Source organism: Saccostrea cucullata, unplaced genomic scaffold (genome assembly GCF_032062105.1).
Source record: "Saccostrea cucullata isolate Sc308-1 unplaced genomic scaffold, CSIRO_AGI_Scuc_v1 ctg4977, whole genome shotgun sequence".
In the NCBI taxonomy this organism is placed as follows: domain Eukaryota; kingdom Metazoa; phylum Mollusca; class Bivalvia; order Ostreida; family Ostreidae; genus Saccostrea; species Saccostrea cuccullata.
Window position 1 is genome coordinate 39,853 of NW_026937850.1, and position 13,185 is coordinate 53,037.

General features: G+C 31.1%; 1 protein-coding gene across 4 annotated transcripts in view; it reads left to right on the plus strand.

Moving 5' to 3' along the window:
- Nucleotides 1–10,499: 10,499 nt before the first annotated feature.
- The window catches only part of LOC134248979 (collagen alpha-1(XII) chain-like), a 31,390-nt gene continuing 28,704 nt past the window's right edge, over nt 10,500–13,185 (plus strand). For 3 of the 4 annotated variants that reach the window (XM_062731356.1, XM_062731357.1, XM_062731358.1), the window contains exon 1: nt 10,501–10,584. The gene's annotated coding sequence lies outside the window, so the exon portion shown is untranslated. Of the gene's footprint in view, nt 10,585–13,185 lie in introns of all 4 variants that reach the window. The other variant, XM_062731354.1, reaches the window with a different exon arrangement.

Below are 13,185 nucleotides of genomic sequence, written 5' to 3' on the forward strand. Positions count from 1 at the left end.
TTAAATTATTGTTGAATCAGATGCGCATTAAAAATAGTCCAATTTGTGATGAAAGGAGTAACAGCAACACATTCCAAATATATGCACAACGAGTGAAACCTGTTAATTAAAACACCAAACAAAACTCTTTATCTGGAAAGGTTGTGTTTATAACTGAAATCTAATTTCTTTTTAAACTTTCCAATTTTGATTTGTAGCAGGACAAAACCAGCAAAAAAGATAAGTAGAAAATTGTATGTTTTGTTTGAAAATTACTATCTAGCGAGACATTGCAGACAATGTGGTCTTTTGTAACTCATTGTCGATATGACAGTGTAAAACAGAAGTACACATTTCTATATAAGACTGAGTTGTTCAAAACAATGCTTTCTTAACAGAACCCTTTCTTTAGGAACTAAAAAGCATTTGCTGTTTTTTTTTTTTTTTAAGTTTTTTGAAAAAATGTCAATATGAATTATCAGAAATGGGGAGTAAAACAAATGACCATCAATGAAAAATGATAAATATTGTTTTTAATTATCTATAAATCATTTTGAAGTATAATCCTCCATGATGTTCATGTTCTCTATATCTAAATTCCTGCTGGACACGTTATTACTGTCGATATTAATGTAGTAAATAATTAGGACCTTAGTTTACTAAATTTAGAAGATCCTAATAAAGGAAACCCCCATCCTTGAATTTGCTTTGTAAATTTCATAAAAAACAATGGATTCTGTAGAAGATTAAACCAGGCGATGGACCAGAAATGATAAAAAACCATAACACTTTTTCAGAATGGATTAAATGTATCAGACCGCACATAAGTATCTGTAGTGTCCATCTTGTTCGCAATATTTTGGGTTTATTTAACGTGTGATAACAATAACTATCTATTAGGTCATAAGAGAAAGTCAAAAACACCCAAGAAGTAAGTCAGTGTCCCTCCAGGTCTTCGATACAATACATTTTACCACTACTACCACTTTGATGTTTTTGATCTTATAAATCTTTTAAATTTATGTTTGTTTCTGTACAATACAGATTATACAACGATGTTTTTGATGATAAATTAAATTTTATGTTGCTATACACAATATATACATAAGATTTAATAATTCAATAATTTTAGCGTGGTTGTGGGATCCTTAACTCCGACAAACAACCGCTCCACCCCTCCCTGTCGCTGTTGGTACTGGCACGAGAAAGGCCCCTCACTGCTTAATGACCCAGGGTGTCGAGCACCTTTCCAACGGCAATTGTTCGTGTTCCCATGAGTGAAAAATTAAGGTAGCATCTAAACACGTTTTATTTTTGTTTCTTACATGACCACATTTAACGATAGATGCCTGTTTCCACTAAGTAATACCTCCACCCCCACCCCCCGTGCATCCTCCATTCGCAATACACATAACAACCAAACTGCATTAACCGAAATACAAATAAATATATAGAAAGAAAATATATCAAGTACTATACCTCAACTCCTTTTATTTTTCACTAAAATCAATCCACGATTGTCTATAATTTATTTATGTTTGATGATTAATTTAAATTGATAAATTGTTTATATATACTGACATTTCCACTTTTCGGCATACGGATTGATATAGAATAACCCAATAGTAAATTACATATGAAATAAATGTAAATTACCGATCGAATAAATATTATTAATGAATTTTTATTTTATTTCTGTATATTTTAACACATGTGGAATATTCCATGTACGAGTGAATAGGTCTATAGTGATGAGGTATTACACATATTATGAACGATAACTCGTTATATGAACGATAACTCATGTTCGACTCCTTTTACGCCATACCATCTAGTGATATCCTTAAACAATACAAAATAAAAGCAGAGGAAACACGGACCTCCAAAACACCAGAAGTGGGATTTGGTGCCATGGAGGAGTGAGTATCCCCTGCCGACCTGTCACCCACACTGTGTGCTCCTTAGCATGACTTCAAATACCACTATGATTTAAGCGGACTTGTATTTAGAAAGCAAATGCTAAAAATTGACTATTCCCTAGATGACATTTTAATATATTTAGTATAAATCATTAGAGTATGTAATGTATTTATCGGTTGCTGATTAATAAATACAGAGGGGTCATGGGTGTGTGTGAACGATCAACAGGTAATTCGATAGCTTGCTCCCCCTAGGCACCCATCTCACCTCTGTTATCTCCTGTATCTGTATTTGATACCCTTTTTACATGTTTGTATCGTTTATAGATTGTTTGAAAATCGATCACTGTTAGTTATCTTCAATTTTTATATTTCTAAAATAATAAAACTATGCCTTTCTTCTGTTTCCTTTTAAAGACCCTCAAATATGTTCTTGAGTTTATGAAAGCTCTTATCCGAATTTCTCTGCTCTTCAAAGTTAAATCCTGATTATGACCTGTTAAGTCGAACGCTCTCAACTAGGCATCATTAAAGAGATGAATAAGCCCTATTTGTATATTGTATCATAATTAATGTTTCCTTTTCCCTTTTCTTCATGCAAATTTTAAGCAGACAGAAATGTTCATAATTTTGAAAGCATGATTGTGACATTAACATGTTATTTGTGTTGTCCATTCTATGACTTAATATTGAGCTAACTCCCCAAACAATCCATTTAGTAGCCTGCACGCATTAATTTTGGAAAATTGTCCATTCTTTAGAAAAATGAATGGACAGTTTAACTAACAGAATGGATAGATCAAGAAAACATTGATATGTGCACAAGAGGGAAGCAAAAACAAAGACATTACATACTATTTAATTTAGTAGAATATCATGTAAATAACAAAGAGAATGCAGAGCTCTAATTTAATCTAGAAAACAATGCCTACGCAGTATCTGCTCGATCTCAACGAACAATGTACATTATATCAATGTTTAAAACTTAATTTTCATAAAGGTGGTTAAATGACACAATTTAACATCTGATCTGAGATCTAATATTAATTCATCCACTCAGAAAACAGTTAACGCTATGAACATTACATGTACTAATGTAAATATTTTCTTAAAATTGAAACATTTTCAGATTTGTTTTGAAAAATATATTATCAAATTGAAGTTTGGCTCATGTCTGATCCAACACTCTGAACACAATTTGCATCTTACTTTTACACTATCCCGTCAATATCATCTTCAACTGAATTAAAAAAATAAATTCCATATTTAATTCTAATTTGATTATCTGTCTACGTATTTCGTAGGAGAAGTTTATTTCTGGATCAAAGTTTGGCTTATATTTTCTTCCTTGTTTCCAGATCCAAATATCACTTGTTTGTGCCCCTTTTGGTTCAATAGATCTCAATTCTGCCATATTTAATGCTCTCGATCAGAGGCATACATATACACACATTTTAATTTTTTTTCTCTACCTTACTCCCCCTCAAAGAAAAGTTCTTCAAAATCTAAGACCGTTTAGGAAGAATATCAGCATTGCAGTAAATTTTTAGATTATTTAAAAGTTTATTTAATAGCAATCATTCAGAGTTATTCAACAGGAAATTCAATTTAAACGCGGAACAAATGGCATGCCCGTCCAATGGTCTTCCCATTGAACCTGCTTTAACCCACTTATTCAAGCTAATATGATGCAATGTTGTCTCTCTCTAGAGAAAGATATATTCTCATTTCTTTTGGAGTGAATTTTGTTTAAAGTTCTAAGAGCAAGCATTTTCATTTCCCAGATTGTACCCATGACCTACTGTGGGCGTCAAATATAACAGAGCAGGCGCGGATCCAGAATTTTTTCAAGATTGGGGTGGGGGTGGGTGGGGGTTCAACCCCAGTCCAAATGGAATTTTCAACGCAGAAATTTCTTGACAAGCCAAAAAAAAAAAATAACAAGCAACCTTTTCCCCAGAAGAAAAACACTCGCTGTGTCCTTCAACTCGACATTGAGATATATCGATGACATAGTGTCAATCATTAACGGTAATTTTCATGCCTATTTCGATACGATATATACTATGGAGCTTGAGATAAAAGATACCACTAAGTCTGACACATCTGTTTCATACTTGGATATTTTACTTGACAAAGACGTTAATGGTAAACTAACAGCCAATCTCTATGATGAACTTTTTCATCGTCAACTTCCTTTACTTATGCAGCAATATACCTTCATCATCTGCATACGGAGTTTATATCTCATTTGATACAGCAAAATAATTTCGTCATTTTGCACGAAAAATGTTTGGACCACAAAAAGTATGATGGCTAAAGCAGCAATTTGAAAGATTATACTGTAGGCATCGTGCAAAAATATTTTTCATGAAAGAAAACTACGTCCAATAATCGCACTGTTGGTGCTACATCGAAGACATTTCATTTGTTTCAAATCAAATCTTGGCTACTAACTTAGAGACCAGAATTATTCAAAATTGCAATAACTACAGTATTTAAAAGATTAATTATTTAAACAATACAGTTACTTTATTTTCAAAGACAAAACTAAATAAAGCATTAGTTTTAAGTCACAGCATATCAAGGAAAACAATTTAATCCTGCATTTCTAATATATAGTTAATACTCAATTAACTTCTTGACATTCTCTCCCCCACCCCCCGCTCTCTCTCTTTCAATTTTTTTTTTATAATTTCATTGCACAACCATTACATTTGAAAAAAAAATAAGTATTTTTTTTTAGTGCAAAAATGATCCATTCCAATATTTGAACCAATTCTCTGGTAAAAGTACTGAGCTGGAAGCCCGCAGCATTTTTTTCTCTTTTATTGGTGAACATCAAAATTAATAATCTTACAAACATCTCTTACAATTCTATAAAATCATGATAAAAAAATAAATAATAAAACATCATCAGTCAGTTTAACTAAAGGATTTCGGTGCAACAATTTCTTTGAAAACACTTTCTTTTTCTTTTCAACAATACATAATTGATAATGTTGATATGAGACATAATGTTTTAACACGTACTTTCAAAGCCTTATCAAGTCCAGTTTATTAGAAGTTTGTAAAAATATTTGTCGTCTTCTTTAAATACAAAATCTACAAATGGATAAAAAAAAATTCACAAAAAATATATTAAGATTCTTTACCTCACATGGAAATGTTCCCATAAATATACTTTCGAAGTTTAGACTATTGTACACACCAATATCAACGTCTTTTAAAAGTGACTCTAAATAATAAATCACAAAATTGTTTTTAAATTCTACTAATTCATCACATGTTAAAAACAAATGTAAAATATCTTCATTTTCAGATCTACAAATTGGACATAAATTTGTTTCTGATTTTCCAATTTTTGATAATTTTTCATATGTAAAAATAGCATTGTGATATATTTTAAAAATCTAATTCAACTAAATCAGGAGGTTTATGCGATTCCCACAATGAAACCCATCTTTTTGTTAAACAATTATCATTCAACAATTCAAATTTGTTTTTCCAGTATATATCTGATACAGGCATTTGAAAGAGTTTTTCAACCAATATTTTAGAAAATATGTTTGTAGTGCATGAAGTGAACAAACTGTTTTCTTGCTTAAATGAAATAAGAAACTCAGGATTAAAAACCTCTCTCCTGTACTCATTTTTCAAAACATAAACCTTCCAATCTTCTGGTAAAATAGAAAGTAAATTTGTATAATTTTCCTTAATTCCTTAATACACTTATTTCTGAATTGTCTGCATGTATAATTTCAACAATGCTAGACAACTACAAAACCAGGAATAACTTCGTATGCTATATCTTTCACATGAGTTATACCAGCATTAATAAAATGTTTCAAATATAACATTTTATTACCATTCATTATTTTCGGATTACAAAATAAACAGTAACTAAAAATATCATTCCCTCTTTCGGGATTATAAACGTACTCTTTTATCAAATACCACGCACTAAATAATTCTACATAAAAACTAGGTAAGCTTTTAAAAACTTTTTTGTTAAACTGCAGTAAAAATGTTTCTATACCTGCTTTTAAATTATCAATCTTTTGTCAAAAAATAGTTGAATATATCTTTCCATAAAAATTCTTTTGTGTGACAAAAATATTTGGCTAAAACCTTTAATCTAAATAATAACATTTTTAAATGAATATCACTTATTTTCAATCCACCATAATGTTTCTCACCAATTACATTTTTACGCGAAACTAAGTGAGTACCAAAATTCCAGACAAAATTAGAACACTCTCTTTGAATAATTTCTCTTGCCCACTGAGGGATTGAAATGACTGTCAAGGTGTACCATAAATTAGACATAAGCAAACAATAATTGATTACGATAGCTCTTCCTTGAATTGATAAACGTCTCTGTCTCCATTAATTGATAATTTGTTTGATTTTTTGTACTTTTTCATCCCAATTTAAATGTTCACATTCTATTCTATTTTTACCAAAATAAACACCAAGTATTTTCATGTCACATGAAATATTAAGTGATAATTTTTCATGTTCTAAAATATTTCCAATTGCTATGCACAATATTTCAGATTTCTGAAAATTAATTTTGGCCCCGGATGCTTTTCCATACAAATCAAAAATTTTTAAAACGTCAAAAACAGATATTTTGTCAGAGAGAGTCAATGTTGTATCATCTGCATGCTGAAACATAAGACATGTCTTATCTGACATTGGAATTGGAATACCCTTTATTAATTCGTGTTGTTTGATAATATAGCTTAATGGTTCTGCTGATAAAACATATAACAAAGCAGATATTGGACATCCTTGTCTCACTGAATTCTTGACTGGAAAATATCTAGTCAAAAATCCGTTGCATTTTACACTACTATATATGTCAGTATAAAAAATACATATCCATTTTCTAAAATATAGTCCAAATCCAAATATTTCTAAAACTTCAAACAAATACTCATGACTAACCCTATCAAAGGCCTTTTCTGATCAATTTAAGTACATAACCTTCAATATTATCCATATCAACTAAATCAATAACATCTCTAATACTTATCAAAGTGTCAGCAAAATCTCTTCCTATAATGCAACAAGTTTGATTTTCAGATAAAATGTTTGGTAAAACATGTTTTAATCTACTAGACATCACCCTTGCTATTATCTTGTAATTGACATTTAGAAGACTTATTGGTCTCCAATTTTTTAAAAGCTTTTTATCATCCTTTTTCTTATATAACAATGTTAAAATTACCATTTTCATTGAATGTGAAAGATTACCACTTTATTCAGCTTCTTTAAATACCTTAAATAAAATTTCACTCAATTGTGGCAAAAAAAGCTTTATAAAATTCTACTGTTAATCCATCAGACCCTGGACTTTTATTGTTTGCTATTTCTTTTACTGCATTATCAATTTCATTTTTTTCAATTGCATTATCACACATTTTAATATCATTTTCATTAATTTTTTTACTCAAAAATGATAAAAAATGCTTCCTGCTTTCCTCATCTGTTTTAACTGATGAACATAATTATGAATAAAAATTGTATTCTATATCTAAAAGAGATTCTATTTCTGATTTTGCAACACCTTCATTATCTAATAATTTTTTAACTGACTTTGATTCTTGTCTAGATTTCTCTAAGTTTAAGTTTCTCTAATATTTTGTACATTTGTCAGATTCATTCGCCCATTTTGCTTTTGATCTTAATATTTCTCCTTGGCATTTCTCTAGTTCAAAATCTGACAAGTCTTGTTGTAAAGCTTAACATTTCTCTATGTTAATATTCATACCTTCTGCAATATTTAATGACAACCTTTAAATACTATTTTGTAATCTGTAATATTCTTTATTTCGTTCTTTTGCTCTACTTTTGCTAAAACTTTGTGAAATTTTTTAATCTTGTATTTCAAATTATCCCACCATACAAGTGTTGAACTCTCAAATAAATGGCAAGATTATTTCAATTACTCTTGATCGGTATGTATCATCATTCAATAATGAATTATTATGTATCCATAAACCATGTCCATGTTCACTTGTTACATTGTCAAAATATAACACAACCATTGAGTGATCACTTAATTTAGTCTCAACATAATATATATTTTAAACAAAACCAGAATATAGTCTATTCTACTCTGAACTAAATTACTTTCTTCAACTATCTTTCTAGAAAATGATTTTACCCTGCTATTTCTTTTTCTCCATAAATCAACTACATTGTGCTCACTTATCAAATTAAAAAGGGCTTATTGAAATCTCCCAATATCAATAAATTATTAGACTGAGGAATATCTTGTGAAAAAGCTTTAAAAAATGCCACCCTTTCTTTTGTACAATTTGGTGCATAAATATTTATAACATCTATGTTTTCATTATTTTCATTGTCAAAACTGCTATATAGTAAAATACCATTCCACAAATGTTTATATTTTCCAATAAAATCATCTTTCCAATGTAAACCAATAATGTCATATTTTCTTTCTTCAAATAAAGCAAATACCACTTTCATCTTATTAACATCACACAATCCATTACAATTCCGCCAGCATATCCACTAGACCATTTCGGACACGGAGTTTTCCAGTGTAATTTAATGTTCACATTTTGCATTTCGTTTGGAGAATTTTTCATTTTTTGCGTTTTTCAAAAATGTGCCTCTTTGAAACAAAAATTGGAAATGGCAGTTTTGAAGAAAATTTATGTCTCTTTGTGTATTTATCAAAATTATTTTGTTTCGAGTAGACACTTTTTCAGAACAGTGGGGATTCCCTGTTTAATAAACGGAAAATCTGATATATTTTGCCGTGAGACTAATTTTCACATCCTTTAAGGGGACGAAGGATGTATGGTCACGTGACTCAGTTTAATTACGTCATAATCTCTTATAAAATATGTACAAAACCAGATTGAAACCACAGTATTTGGGAAAAAAAATGACTCTTTGTTTGAGTTCATCATCTTGTATAAAATATCTAAAAACATTTAAACTTTCTTGCAAATATTTTTAAAATACGGAATAGATTGATCCACTCTTCTGTTTCCCTACACTGCGCGTCCAACGAGTCGCTGACGTCATAGTGTATCTTAGTACAGTAAGATTATATACAAGGTAAAACACGGGTAGTATAATATCATAAAAACGGGTCATGATCAGTACATGGTGGGATATTTTATGAATTACAGAACACAAAAAATATTTTTACATGGTTGTTGACGGAAATATATTGTAGTTATGTCTTACTTAGCTTATTTCGCAAATGTGTGAGGTCATAGTAGGGTTTTCCCGTACTCGAGAAATGTAAACATGACACGTTTTTCTCATGCTCATGTCTTGTTTAACTATGCCCTGTGCAATATTTAGCTCAGCTTCACCAATCGATATTTTTGCAGTTAATCAATAACATGACGAACTTGCATTTTGACGTAATTTTTCAAATATTGAATGTTAGGATTTTTTGTAAATTAATTTTTTTTGTCGTTTAAGTTGTCTTAAAAAGAACGTAATTTTCCGTCTCCAGATGCGGTGTGACAACGGAACCTTGCTTTTTCGAATTTTTAACCCTATTCATACTGTGAAATATTTTAAAAGACACATGTTCGCTGACATATTTTTTATCTATACTGAAAAAATTCCATTATGGACCGAGTAATGGGCCCAGAAATACGGAGAATAAAATTTCACTTAGACACTCTGGGACATACTATTTGTCACTCAATATCTCAGAAATAAATCTAGAAACCTATTGATATATCTGCTTTAAGGTATGTGGGACATATTAAATAAGAGATATACAAAATATGAAAAAAATTGAATGACAGGTATTTTTTCAGCTTAAGGTCCTTTATCCCCTTAATGGAAAATTTAAAGTCAATACGCAGCTTCCAAATATTGTTTCTCATTGCGCTTTATATATTGTTGCATTTGAAAAGAATTAATATGAGTTTCTGCAACATAAAAATTTATCTTTTAATCTGCTACACATTTAGGGAAAATAACAAAAGAACTGCAACACCTCTTTCTGTTTCATATCTCAAAAACTTTCAATGATACAGGGACAATATTACTATATTTAAAAAGCCCATGTCATGTCGAGTTTTTATTGCAAAAAATTTCCTTCCTTTCAAAATGACCCAAGAGCACCTTGTTATTACACATAATAAATGCCATGTACCTGGAGTATTCATTGCAGATTTCATTAAGAGTATTTTCTCAGACAAATGGAACTAAATGGATTACATTTTATTGATATAACATTTAAAAAGCTTCTGATTTTTGAAATGTTAGTTTACCCCAATAAAATCTTTACTTTTTCAACTCATACAACATAATATTATAATCAAAATTCCAGAATAGTTTTACACAGAAAAAAGTCAAGAAGATTGATTAAAACTTTGTTCAAAACAATTAGATATGCACTTATAATTTAAGTGAGTTAGTAACTCCTGTTTTTATCAGACAAAGGATAAAACTCCTTGTAGATTCTGACTGTTATGTAAGTTAAACATGACACTATATAATATGCTATTTCCAATGTACAAAGGTTAACTGCTAGTTAATATATTCAGTTGGTATATAATGGTGTTGCATTCATAGATTATGTTCATTTCAAGTCCCGAACGTCAGGATTTCAGATGAAGGTTTGAGGAAATACAAACCTGTTACCACAACTCGCTAAAATCAGAGAAAGCTTCAGGTAAGATATATATATCTAAAGAATAATTAATATATGAAAAACATGTAATTAAATTACATTTGAAAATCCCAACGAAGAATTATAACACATATCGAAATTTCGGCAAATCTACATAATTTTTTTTTCGTAGATGTTGGAGATATTAATTCATAAAGTTTTTTTTGCAAATAGAGCTAGATTTAGTTTTTTCCATAATGACAATGTCCAATCAATGCACTGGACGTCAGTATAATTATGAAAATTCAAATTTAAGTTCATGAACTCAAACTATGGCAGTGAGGGACTGAACCAAGGAAAATCATAATTTAATTAAAAAGCAGATATGACTTCCGTCCATCTATAGTTTATTTCTTTATACCCTGACCAATACTTTATCTCAGGCGCATGGTACTCCCATTTGTGTGCTTTTGAAAGACTTTTTGTACAATGTAAAAATGCTTTATTTAGTATACTTACAAAGTTTATTAAAGTTTATTAAATAGACAAAATATAAGACAAAGAGATGTGCTTTCGATGGAACACTTCACGCATTATAGAAAAAATATCCCTGAATAATCTTATATAAGCTATATTATGGACAAAACTTTCATTACACAAGGTATGAAGTAATTCTGCTGAATATATCATTTATCCGTTGAATAATACCTTCTTTATTATTATACCACCATACACATTTGACAAGCAGGTGGTGGTTATAAAGTGATGGGGGTGTCCGTCAGACTAGCTGTCTGTACGTCCGTCCGTTATGCTTCTGGGTACCCATCTCTTATGGCACCTGATCCCACCTCTGATGTTTTAGAGGTCCGTGTATGCTCTGCTCCTATTTTTTATGCACTTTGATATTGAATACTGTTCGTTATCTCCATATCCTCCGCAACTCCTCTGAAACCGTTAAATGAAATTTAATTTCTTTGTAACTTAGTACCATTATGACCTATAATTTTATTTTTTTTTATCGGAAGATATTTTGGATTGCCCATGACAAAATAAATGTATGGTCACTTCCGTTCCACTTTGAAATAACAAGGGGTACCCTTAGGATAAAACTAGCGAAATAAACACTCAGTTCTTGTTGATATACAGTTGGTCAAGGAATTTCGTACAGAAGCAAAAAGGACCAAAACAAAAAGAGTTGATAGAATGTTGATTTAATGTCCTGATTAAAAATTTGTCATAGAGCCTCGTCAACAGATACCAGCGAATGGCTTCAAATCTAGACCTTTCCTTGGCACTTTGAGCCATTTAGCACAAGGGGTTCTTTATCATGCCAACCCCAGCAGAGGAAAGTGGCCTCGAATCTTAAGGTCTCGTCCAAAAGATCTGCAATTTTCACTTCAAAGTTCTGAGCGCTTGGCGAAGGAAGATCAAGAGTCGACTCCCTCTAGCATAATAGCATAATATACGAGTCGGATAACAAACGTAGAATATTTTTTATTGGAAGACAAAATGAAATTGGAGCCTCACAAACTGAGGTACATACTAGCATTCTATTCGAAAAGTGTATTAAAATCCTCAATTTTCCTACGTTCCACTTTACATCAGTTGCAATAAAAACTTAAGACCAAGGTTACCTAATTAAGTCTGCACTTGATTTCTGGGCATACGTACACTTGGGAGGAACGAGTGAAGGAATATTGTGTCTTGGAACAGAAAATGATTTTATTTCTCTGTAAATATAAATGGTTTTGGTTCGGAAACCTGCATCTTTACGAACGCTATTTATACTTAAAAATATTAAACACATTTTGCATGGAACCTCCCATTCCAAAACCTACAAAAAAATCAAACAATAAAGAATTACAAGAAAAATTGTTTGATTGATTGTGTATTATTAAACGTCCAATTCGAGATGTTTTCACTCAAACAAAGACGTCGCAGTATGCCGGTCAAGGCTTCAAATTTAGAGCTATACTCGGCACTCAGGGCCATTGAGCAGTGAGGGTTCTTTATCATGCCAACAGCTACCGTGACACAGGGCCTACGTTTTCAAGGTCCCCAGACTCAACAATTTTAGAATGTTGATCATTTATAAATAAGAAAATAAAACTTTTACAGAAGGGGATGTACCTTTCTTACATATACTAAATTAACTCTTTAAAATGTCCTCAACAATTCCCGCTTCCTCACTTATACATAAGAACTAGTAAAGCTTTGGAAGCAAAAGTTAATGATCTTCAATTCTGTCCCATAAGAGTTTTTCTACTCAGAATTTCCCCTTGCAAAAGTACTTTATATTTTTAATACGCAGCAATGGCTTGAACTTTTCAAGGCCAGAAACACTTTATTATCGTTTTATTAGCAGCGTGACAGTTTGCTTGTTTTATATTTTTGTGACGAGTGAAGAAAGAGGCTTGGTTTCTAAGCATTTACTCGAAACCGCTGGATTTGTTTGTAAGGCGTTTTAGGAAGTCTGCTGGCCCGTAGGAAGCAATTTCAGTTTGGGGGGTCAGAGTCATACATTGTCAGTTTTCTTTTGGGGGGAGGGGGTAAAGTAAAATAAATCCTTTACAAAAAATTGAATAGACGTTATTATTGAGGGGCCACAAGCAAATGGTAGCTCTGTTTTCTTAATTATTTTCAGTCCCTACGGCCATGGTTTCA